At 48.0% G+C, this 12,233-nt stretch overlaps 1 pseudogene; it reads right to left on the bottom strand.

Moving 5' to 3' along the window:
- Nucleotides 1–12,233, bottom strand: part of LOC149367501 (uncharacterized) — an 80,755-nt pseudogene that overhangs the window by 26,674 nt on the left and 41,848 nt on the right.

Below are 12,233 nucleotides of genomic sequence, written 5' to 3'. Positions count from 1 at the left end.
CAAAAACGTGAAATGACCCCCCGTGAAGCGCTCAAACCAGTGCAAAACCGCACAACAGAACAACAACGAGCCCACAAATACACACGGCGCACTGACGGCGACGGCAAATCCTACCGTGAAGTCTACTGTGGCGCCACCTCGTGTCGGCGCCGCGAAACAGAAACCTGTCGACATTCGCTGGGCCACCGCTCCCCCGTTGAGCCGGCGCGGAGTGAGCACACTACCCAATATTCTAGTTCAGTGTAGCTATGCGTACTTTCTTTTTGCGAGTGGAATTTCAACAGGCAAGCTTCAGCTGCTGCGTTGCTTTCACAGCTGATCTTCGGCCAGATGTAGGTGCTTTCAATAGGCGCCAGCTTACTCCTACCGCATCCTCAGCTTCGCTTGAAGTCTGGCGCTGATGATCGCAATAATCCGCACTCGAAAGTGGGTTGGAAAGTCGAACCGTGACCGTGTGCTGTAGTCGTTTTAATGCTCGCATTAAAGCACCAGTTCGAGCATCACGCATTATCATGGCTATTTTATTCCCAGGTGGACGCGAATTCATCTGGTAGGGTAGCGAGCGGTTATTTTGCGGTGAGTGCGCACGTGTGTTGACAAACTTATGTGACAGTGCGAACTTTCGTTCACGCCGACGGCAGGAGCTTCGTGCATTGCAGTATAATCACACAAGACCCTCGACCAGCTGCGTAATTCGATTCCTTTACTGTAATGTGCAATGCGCATCCGCGGTCTTCAACGTCACCGTTTCAGAGCCCGGCGTCGGTTGATTTTCGCCACAATTCGTTGAAACCGCGTCCTGCTTAAGACGCAGTCAGTCGACATTAACAAGAGGAAAGTAGGCATGCACATATAATTCAAAATATTGTAAGCAAAGACGCAGCTTTTTTTTTTTTTTCAGATGAGCACTGAGCCACCGCGGCGCCTTGATTAGAGAAAGATGTTACAGCTGTAGGTGCATGCACGGACTCGATACGCTGGTCAAGCTGTGTGTGCAGGGGCGAAATTAGCATGTTCGGTTGCTTCCGAAACTTAATTAGCTTACTCCCAAACTTGGACAAATGGCTTTGTTGCGAAGCAAACTCTTGGAGCTTGCCAAAACGATAATAAAATCTGATGGCCTGAAGCGTGTTCAGAACACTGTTGCACGTACTTTCTAGCTTAGACATGCGTCCCTCCTTCATGTTAAAGTAGCTATAATATTCGCTTCTTTTTTCTTTAGATTTTCGTCGCCGCAGATATCGAAGGTATAGGAATTCTCAAGAAATAAACCATTCACACCTCACTTTTTATACGTAGGGTGTATTGCTTCACAAAGACTCCTTAACGCGCATAACATATGCGTATATGGTCCAGAGAGTTTGCTCGCCCTTCTAAAACTAATTGAACACGGGAAAAACTTAACTGAACACGTAGCAAACTAAGCAGTAATCGGCATATGGTTCTTCGAGTGAACTTATTTCGCCACGGCACAAGCGATTGGCCCGCTCAAAAAATTACCTTCTCTATTACGTTGTTCAAGTATGCGTCTGTATACTTCACAGATCACACTTCGTCCTCTTCGCGCTCCGTGCACGAGCCCAGCACTGTCTTCTTCGTTGTCCACTGACAATATTCACGCCCGACCGGAGAGTTGATAAATGCACGAAATCGGCTTCTAATTTTGATCAGAGACAACAAAGGCTGTGGTCCTTATCTTAATTTAAACGCAAATCACCTCGAGAGATTTGTCAAAAATCAGGGCAGAAAGCGAAAGCTGCGCACTGATCCGCGTGCTGACACATGATACCTCGCATGGCGTTTTGTGTTACTAAAACGTTGGGACGGAGTAAAAAAATAGAAAAGCGAAAAGCTTGAACGCACCTAGTTCTGGCACGCATCGTAGTGTCTTTTCACAGTGGAGAGGGTAGCGCAACACTGCATCGGCATTTTACTTTTCAAACGAAGCGCAGCCGTTTTAACCCAAAGCTGGGCAGCGGTTTCGTTTTCTGTACCGTGCCAACATGGAGGACTTAGTTCTCGGAGCGCCGAGAGGTGGCGCTGCGCATTTCGCATATCGTCTATTGCGCTAACTTCAAATTTAGTCAAATTAATTGAAAGGGTAGTGCACAGTCGTCTCACAAAACATGTTCAGGATGTTAATGGCCTTAGCTCAGCACAGATTTGCTTTCGTCGCGGATGCTCTATATGGGCCGTTCATGTGGATCTAGAAAGTAGAATCCGGCTCTCGATACGCAGAAGAGAAGTTTCAGCTTTGGTGACTCTGGATGTAGCAAAGGCCTATAATAGTGTAGAACATACTATTTTACTTGACAGACTTGCGCAGTTAAATCCTCCAACCTACATTTATGCATGGATATCTGAATTTCTAAAGGACAGCTACTTTTACTGCGCAGAGGGTACCCTATGTTCTAATACTTACCACCAATCAAGAGGAGTGCCGCAAGGTTCGGTACTATCACCGCTGCTTTTTAATATTTTGGTCAGTGACATCCCCATCCGTCCTGATATAATAGTTTTTGTGTATGCAGATGACATAGCTTTTTTCGCTTCGGCCACGGATATCCATTCCCTTTACCAGATTATGCAGGGATATTTGGATGCTCTTGGAGTTTGGTTGCACCGTATTAATTTATCCCTGAATGTTAACAAATGTGGCACACTGGTATTTCCTCCAGACACGCCTTTGCACATTTCATTAGCCCATCACTCTAATCTGATTCCACAAGTGGAATCTGTTGCATATCTAGGTGTTACACTTACCATCCAACCTTAGATTGGAGCCTTCATATTGCCACGTATCATTGTAGTGTTTGTTCGTTCACGCTCAAGGCTGCAGGAAAGGGCTGTTATCATTTTTGTTCCTGACGCGAGAAGCGACCGGACTAATCTCGATTGTTCACAGCCATGAACAGCTTCGCCTACGTGTTTCTAGATTACTCTAGATGATCTCGACCTGTTATCTCGAAGTTTCCTAGCCGGCTTTAAATTGAACGATGCCACGAGCAGCGGGCATTCGTAGTTCGACGACCGACGAGCACGTTTGTTGCTTACGCCGCCGCCGAGTGATTCAGTTATTTTGCGGGCGCAAGTCAGCCCAAATAAAGAGCTTCGTTTCCAAGACTGGCTGGTGTCTTCCTGACCACTGGACTGCCGTCACTACAACGTGACATCTGGTGGAGGTGCTGGGTAAGCCGGGTTCGTCGCACATTCGATGCTGATGAGAAGCAATCGGTGTACCTTTGAAGAAGACTGCGTATTTGGTCTTGTCTCCTCCGGGGTAATGCCGGGTTGATGTCGAACGTGGGTTGATGGCCTTGGTCAGATGGTTCTGCGGGTTGGTCGGGTAGGGCAAATACGTCTCTGATGTCTGCCAGCTCGTCGAGGAAAGCGATCGTCGTACCTTTGTTTAGATGCCGGTATTCTTCCGTGAAGTTGGTTAGCAACACCTGGGCTTGGCCATTTCGGATTTCGGCGACTCCCCTCGCGACGCCCAATCCTCGATCCAGGAGTAACTGTGTGTTCCCCTCGATAACGCCTTCGGCATTTTCGATGTCTCCAGTACCTATGCCGACGAGAACACTTGATCGGGGCGGCACGATCAATGCTTCATCGAGGACGTTTAAGGCAACGTGATGAGTCGCGCCCGTCGCAACAGGTATGGCTTTTTCCGTGGAAAGCTTGATCGACTTAGATCGAAGGTCGATGATCGCCCGATGTTCGTTCAGGAAGTCCATTCCCAAAATCACGTCTCTCGAGCATTGCTGTAGGATCAGGAAGGTTGTCGCATAGGTTCTCCCATTTACAGCAACTCTCGCGGTGCAGCGTCCTGACGGCGTAATCAGGTTGCCACCTGCGGTGCGGATCAGCGGGCCATCCCAGGTTGTTGTCACCTTTCTGAGTCGGACAGCGAGTGGGCCACTCATGACAGAGTAGTCAGCTCCCGTGTCCACCAAGGCAGTAACCGCGTGACCGTCGACCGTAACTTCAAGGTCACTTGTTCGCGTTATCGTATTGTGCGTTGTCTTCGGTGTCCGATCTCGGCTTCGTCGAGTAGTGAGGCTGCGGTGGGCGTACTGCGACGTTACTTCACTGGGCAGCGGTAAAAGCTTCAAGTCTGGCCGCGTCGTCGTCGTCGGTGTCGTCGTCGTCGGTGTCGTCGTCCTCGGTGTCGTCGTCGTCGGTGTTGTCGTCGTAGTTGAGGCATGGTCTTGAGTACTCGTCGATGGAGGATCTTTGTCATTGCGCTTAGAAGCAACCTCACCTCCAGAGGCTGCTTTATTTAGTTTAACCTTCGGGGGCTGGGGGAGCGTCCACGCACGGCGTAACCTCGGCTAGGGGATACAAAGCGCGGGGACGATGGCGACGGGGAACGTGATAGGCGGCTCGGCGATGAGTATTCTTCCCGACGTAAAAACTCCTCGATTTCGGCTGGTCGCTGGCCGGGTCGGGGTCGTGGAGCGTCGTAAGAGAACCCTCGGATGCCCAGTCTTCTGTATGGGCAGTGCCGGAGGACGTGACCGGCTTCGCCACAGTGGAAGCATAGTGGGCGGCGCTGGTCGGGAGTTCTCCACTCGTCGCATTTCCTCGGCTGCGCGCGTCGCTCGTAGGACGGGCGGGTTGGGGCGAGTGGGCGGCGGTCCAACGCAGCTGGCTGAGGGCGATAGGGGCTTGGGTCCCGTCGTCGAGGTGCAGGACGGCGCACAGCTGCGGCGTAAGTCACGGCTGGGGGCTGCAGAGGCTGCGTGGGTGTCGGCGTCACACCCAAGGCCTGTTGAACCTCCTCCTGGATTACGTCAGTAAGTGATGTAACCTGCGGCTGCGTTCCGTTTGGCAGCAATCGTCGGAGCTCTTCTCGTACAACTTGGCGTATAACCTCCCGCAGGTTATCGTTGTTAGCGGCGTCCAGGCAGTTTGCTGAAAAAAACGCGCTGCTGGCGCTCATATTGGCGGGCTCGGGCGTCAAGAGTTTTTTTCCATCGAGGAGCCCCTGGGCAGCACCGGTCGTCCTAGTGAAAAAGAAAGACGGCAACCTTCGCTTTTGCGTCGATTACCGCCGCCTGAACAACATTACGAAGAAGGATGTCTACCCCCTCCCCCGCATCGACGATACACTGGACCGGCTGTGCAACGCTAAGTACTTCTCATCGATGGACCTGAAGAGCGGCTACTGGCAAATTGAAGTCGACGAAAGAGATCGCGAGAAGACTGCGTTCATCACGCCAAACGGACTCTTCGAGTTCAAGGTGATGCCATTCGGCCTCTGCTCTGCCCCAGCGACGTTCCAGCGAGTAATGGATACGGTGCTCGCAGGCTTGAAGTGGCAGATTTGCCTAGTCTACTTAGATGACGTTGTTGTCTTCTCCTCAAGCTTTGAAGACCACCTCAGAAGGCTTCGGATAGTGCTGGAAACGATCAAGTCTTCAGGCCTGACACTGAAACCAGAGAAATGCCACTTCGCCTACGAGGAGCTGCTGTTCCTTGGTCACGTCGTAAGCAAGGATGGAGTTCGCCCAGACCCCCAGAAGACGGCTGCGATCGCAGAGTTTCCACAGCCTAATGACAAGAAGGCTATATGCAGATTTCTTGGATTGTGCGCTTATTACCGACGATTCGTCAAGAACTTTTCGCGCATCGCTGAACCTTTGACTCAACTTACCAAGGCTGACGTGCCTTTTAAATGGGAAAGGCCACAAGAAGAAGCTTTCAACGAGCTGAAGCGCCGCTTACAGTCCCCTCCTGTGCTCGGGCACTTTGATGAAAAAGCCGAAACCGAAGTTCATACCGATGCAAGCGGGGTGGGCTTAGGAGCGGTCCTCGTTCAGAAAAATGGCAGACAGGAGAAAGTTATCGCGTACGCTAGCCGTTCACTGTCGAGAGCCGAAGCCAACTATTCGACGACAGAGAAAGAATGTCTCGCCATTATTTGGGCCACATCCAAATTTCGCCCCTACCTATACGGACGACCATTCAAGGTTGTGAGCGATCGCCATGCTCTGTGCTGGCTGGCCAATTTGAAAGATCCCTCCGGCCGCCTTGCTCGTTGGAGCCTGCGTCTTCAAGAATTCGACATAACTGTAGTCTACAAATCTGGCCGCAAGCATTCCGATGCAGACTGCTTGTCACGAGCTCCTGTCGACGCAGCACCCGAAGAGGAAGACGACGACGCTTTCTTAGGACCGGTAAGCGCCAGCAGTTTCGCGCAGCAGCAGCACTCGGATCCTGACTTGCAAAGCCTAGTTGATTATCTGAAAGGCAAGACCGCATCGCCTCCCCGAGGGTTCAAGCGGCAACTGTCGTCCTTCGTCCTTCACAATAATGTCCTCCTGAAGAAGAACTTCGCGCCGAACAGGACAGTGCATCTTCTTGTCGTGCCCAAAAATCTCAGGCAAGAAATTATGCAGGCATGTCATGATGAGCCGACTGCAGGACATCTCGGGATTGCTCGCACGTTGCACCGCATCCAGGAGAAGTACTATTGGCCACGGCTAGCTACCGACGTTTCCCATTACGTGAAAACGTGCCGTGAGTGTCAGCGACGTAAAACGCCTCCGACTAGACCAGCCGGACTCCTGAACCCCATACCACCACCAACTAAGCCCTTTCAGCAAATAGGGATGGACCTCCTCGGCCCCTTTCCGACCTCTTCACCAGGAAACAAGTGGATCATCGTGGCCACCGACTACATGACCCGCTACGCCGAAGCAAGAAATTGCTTCGCATTGAGAAAAGCATTGAGTGGGCACGGCGGACCTGGGCCGAACATGACACTTACGAGGACGCTCTTCTACGTTCTGCAGGTTATCCTGGGTTCCGCCGCGTTACGAACTGGACACGTGTGGCTCGATGACATCTGTGGCTGCGATGGAAATCAACTTCACATCGACAACGCATCAGACTCGGTGTCGTCATTTGATGACACTGTTCTTCCAGCGACTGCATTCATCCATCGAACTGTGACGTCATCAGAGCTCACGAGTATAAAAGCAGCGACACAAGAATTCACCTTCAGTGGGCACGGCGGACCTGGGCCGAACATGACACTTACGAGGACGCTCTTCTACGTTCTGCAGGTTATCCTGGGTTCCGCCGCGTTACGAACTGGACACGTGTGGCTCGATGACATCTGTGGCTGCGATGGAAATCAACTTCACATCGACAACGCATCAGACTCGGTGTCGTCATTTGATGACACTGTTCTTCCAGCGACTGCATTCATCCATCGAACTGTGACGTCATCAGAGCTCACGAGTATAAAAGCAGCGACACAAGAATTCACCTTCAGTGGGCACGGCGGACCTGGGCCGAACATGACACTTACGAGGACGCTCTTCTACGTTCTGCAGGTTATCCTGGGTTCCGCCGCGTTACGAACTGGACACGTGTGGCTCGATGACATCTGTGGCTGCGATGGAAATCAACTTCACATCGACAACGCATCAGACTCGGTGTCGTCATTTGATGACACTGTTCTTCCAGCGACTGCATTCATCCATCGAACTGTGACGTCATCAGAGCTCACGAGTATAAAAGCAGCGACACAAGAATTCACCTTCAGTGGGCACGGCGGACCTGGGCCGAACATGACACTTACGAGGACGCTCTTCTACGTTCTGCAGGTTGGTAGCTATTCGAGCACCATTCGCAGCGATTGCCGAGGTATCGTGGTCTTGCCGTGCCCCCGGCGTTGTTTTGCCTTGGCTTATGAATGTTTTATTGCTTGCAAGTTGATCCTTTGTGGCGACATCGAAACTAATCCTGGCCCCACTCAAAAGGAAGTTATAGAACAAATTTTAGATGGCCAGTTGTCTCTTCAAGCTGAAATCAGTGAAATGAAAGCAGAGCTAGTTAAGACTGTAAATATGGTAAGTGATCTGCAGAGCCTGATACAAAAAATGGAGAAAAAGCTGAATGAAACAACAACCTTAACCGAGCAGCCTCAGGAAATACACACAACTTTGAAATCAATAGAAAATGTAATGGGTTTTCAAGCCAAAAAACTAACCGATCTCGAAGATCGAAGCAGACGGTCCAACCTCATCATTCACGGTATTAATGAGGAACCTGACGAAACAGAAGCTACGCTGAAAGATAAAATAATCAAAGAAGTTTTCGAGGACAAGCTTCAAGTCAGTTGCCAATCTATCGGGCGCATTCATAGGTTGGGGCGTCGGAACGACAAACGCCCTGTTATTCTCTATCTTCAGAATTTTGCAGAAAAAAAGACAATAATGGAAAATGTTACAAAGCTAAAAGGCTCAGGAATATCAATTCAGAATGATTATTCGCAATCTACGCTGCTGACACGAAAACTACTTTGGGATAGCGCGAAAGAAGAGAGGGATCAAAAAAAGAAGGTCACCCTTATTCATGACAAGCTAAAAGTGGATAAAGATATGTTTTTCTGGGATAAATCACAAAATAAACGCGTAAAGATAGTCTACCAGGATAAGAGAGTAGATCAGCAGGACAAGGAATGACGTGATTTGCAATATCAGAGCAAACATTTGCGCATAATAAACATTAACGCGCGTAGTTTAGTTAATAAGGCAGACTTGCTCGAAATAGCGCTGTTACACCATGATCCGCACGTTGCAGTGATTACTGAGACATGGCTTCACAGTGATGTGAATGATGAGGACGTTTTCCCTCCTTCTTACACTGTATTTCGAAAAGACAGGGAATCTAGGGGTGGTGGAGTGGCTGTCCTAATTAAGAAACAAATTGAAGCTGTTTTACAAGATGACGTACATGATATCGAATGCCTATGTGTGAAACTCTCCTGTTGGGGACAAAACTTTGTTTTATATGCTCTTTATAGACCCCCTAGTTCTGGAACCGACTACTTAACTAAACTAGAAAATCATCTCTTACAGTACCAAAACAGTAAAATTTTATTGATGGGTGACTTCAACTTGCCAGGTGTGGATTGGGAACTTCTTGAGTGTCTCGGTGCTTGCACAAAGCAAGCCAACATATTGTTTAAAATAATGCTTACCCACAACCTGACGCAAATAGTTCAGGAACCAACCCGTAATGTCGGTTCCACGAATTCGATATTAGATTTGCTGTTCGTCCCTCGCGACATTGTGAATTTTACTGTTTCTGTAGAACAAGGTCTGTCTGACCACCACTTGGTTAGTGCTTCATTTCCTCTAGTACGGCAAACAAAACAGAAACACTCATCTTCACGTTACTTTAAAGATTATTCACGTGCCAACGACGCGTCTGTCATTGAACATCTTGAAACTTGCCTTGTTGATTTCGATTACGCCGATGTCTGCGCACTCTGGGACAGTTTTAAAAAAATGTGTTTGTATTGTATCGATACTTTTGTACCAAACAGGCACAAAAAAGAAAGAAAGGAAACCCCGTGGATGACACGCAATATAATTCAAATGAGGCGAAGGGTAAAACGGCTCAAGAAAAAACGCGCAGATCCTGATGTGCTGAGGGAATTACTGGACAATCTAGCACGTGCCTTACGTGATTCAAAGGACTATTTCTTCAACACATCCCTTCAAAACTTTATAAAAACCGAGCCAAGTAAGTTTTGGAATTATATTAGTGAAAAAAAGAAAGCAGTTACACAAATTTTGGTGAACAACACTGCGGTATGTGATCCAAAGGCTATTGCTCAGCATTTTAATAGTTATTTTCAAAGTGTATTTTCTGCCCCGAGCTCATGTACCGACAATAGCCGAGTGTATTATCCCGCCGAAGTGAATTTTATTACTTACCCTGGTGTCCTTTCTATGCTGTTGAACCTGAAAACCAAAACGTCATGTGGCCCTGACAACATTCCAAACGCATTTCTGCGACGCTATGCCGAAACTCTGGCTAAATTCCTTGTAATAATTTTTCGCGCTTCAATCTCAATAGGTAAAATACCTGATGACTGGAGGACAGCCCGAATTGTTCCCGTTTATAAAAAAGGAGACCGTCTTCTCTTGCAGAACTACCGCCCCATATCATTGACGTCCCCGTGCTGTAAACTATTAGAGCATATAGTTGCACATTGTATGAACGAATTTTTAGAAAAAAATCGCGTGCTAACTAGCTTCCAGCACGGGTTCAGAAAAGGATTCTCGACGGTAACACAGCTAACTACAGTAATAAATTCATTTGCTTCTTGTATAGATAATAAAGGCCAAATCGATGCAATATTTTTGGATTTTAGCAAGGCATTTGATAAAGTTCCTCATGATAAACTAATTTTTAAAATGAAAGAAATTGGCATTCCTGATATTTTAGTCACATGGATTACTGCATACTTAAAAGACCGCAAACAGTTTGTTGAAGTGGGTGGACAACGTTCGGGCTCTCTTCCAGTTTCATCCGGTGTTCCCCAAGGAAGTGTTTTGGGTCCTCTGCTTTTCCTTTTGTATGTCAATGATATTGTTCAAGTTGTTAACCCACCAGTGCATATTCGATTGTTTGCTGACGATTGCATTCTATACCGAGAAGTTACAAATAAGGAGGATCAAAGTGACCTGGACAGTGCCTTGAACAACGTTTTTGAATGGTGCGACCGATGGGGCATGGTTCTGAATGCTGACAAAAGTGTATATATGCCGATAACCCGAAAAACCATACTTCATAGCTACACATATAAATTAGGCTCTCTCCCTCTTCAACAAGTATCCAACTACAAATACCTAGGAGTAACAATAAGTAGCAATCTATCGTGGAACTTGCACATAAACAATATCTGCTCTGCGGCATTTAGGAAATTGTGCTGCTTAAGACATAAACTAAAAAATGCTCCTTCTAAAATTAAGCTACTTTGTTATTCTTCAATAATTAGACCTAAACTCGAATATGCATGCATAGTGTGGGACCCGTATACTAAATCTAACGTAAAAAATCTGGAGAGAATACAGAGAAGAGCTGTCAGGTTTATCTTTAATAAATATTCAAGGTCTGACTCCCCCACCACTTTAATGGAGATTAATAAAATTGAACTACTTGAACATCGGCGAAGAAAGCTTAGGTTAGAATTTGTTTCTCTCTTATTACATAACAAACTTGGTTTGGATCCCTCATCATACTTAACGCCGGCACCAACCAGACAAACTCGTCAACACCATCCCAGTTCTCTAACCCCTATATTCGCTAGAACAGACACTTACAAGTTTTCGTTTTTTCCACGCACAATAACAGATTGGAATGAGCTAGTTAAACCATTATCCCAAGAGTTTTAACCAATAATTTTTTCTATATTGTGTTCTTTTTTGAAATGTTGCGTTTTTTTTTTTTTTGTCTCTTGATTGACTTTGTTCGCCCACCCTGCTTGGACTCAGTGTCCGCAGTATTTTGTAAATAAATAAAATAAATAATAAATAAAAAGCATTGCCTAGTGGTACCGCAACAGAAGTCGCAAAATTTTTTGTCGAACAAATTCTCATGCGACACGGCGCCCCGGAAGTGCTCATCACAGACAGAGGAACGGCGTTTACAGCGGAGCTGACGCAAGCCATTTTAAACTACAGCCAGACAAGCCATCGGAGGACCACTGCCTATCATCCACAAACCAACGGACTCACAGAGCGTCTGAACAAGACCATCGCAGACATGCTCTCCATGTACATCGACGCCGAACACAAGACGTGGGACTCCATTCTGCCCTACGTGATCTTCGCTTATAATACTGCCCTCCAGGAGACAACCAGGTTTACCCCATTCCAACTGGTATACGGCAGGAAGCCCACGACAACACTCGACGCAATGCTCCCGCACGTTTCCGACGAAGACAACCTCGACGTCGCCGCCTACCTTCATCGCGCCGAGGAAGCCCGAAGACTTGCGAGGCTTCGCATTCAAGACCAGCAGCACACCGACGCCCGACGCTACAATCTGCGCCAACGAGACACGCATTACAAGCCATGGGATCGGGTTTGGATATGGACGCCAGTTCGCCGCCGTGGATTGAGCGAAAAGTTGCTGCGACGCTACTTTGGCCCGTACAGGGTTCTCCGTCGGATCGGTGACCTCGACTATGAAGTCATCCCTGACGCCACGACAGCATCTCAGCGACGCCGCCCACGCCCGGAAGTCGTACATGTCGTACGCCTGAAGCCATATTATGAACGCTAAAGGACTCGAAGTTTCATTTTCCGTGTTTATTTTCATTTTAAAGCATCGAGACGATGCTTCTTTGGAAGGGGGGTAATGCCACGTATCATTGTAGTGTTTGTTCGTTCACGCTCAAGGCTGCAGGAAAGGGCTGTTAT

This window comes from Amblyomma mixtum, chromosome 1 (genome assembly GCF_055824585.1).
Source record: "Amblyomma mixtum isolate Tamu chromosome 1, ASM5582458v1, whole genome shotgun sequence".
Taxonomy (NCBI): Eukaryota; Metazoa; Arthropoda; class Arachnida; order Ixodida; family Ixodidae; genus Amblyomma; species Amblyomma mixtum.
The sequence above is the reverse complement of the archived record's forward strand: the minus strand, read 5'-3'. Positions and strand labels throughout refer to the sequence as shown.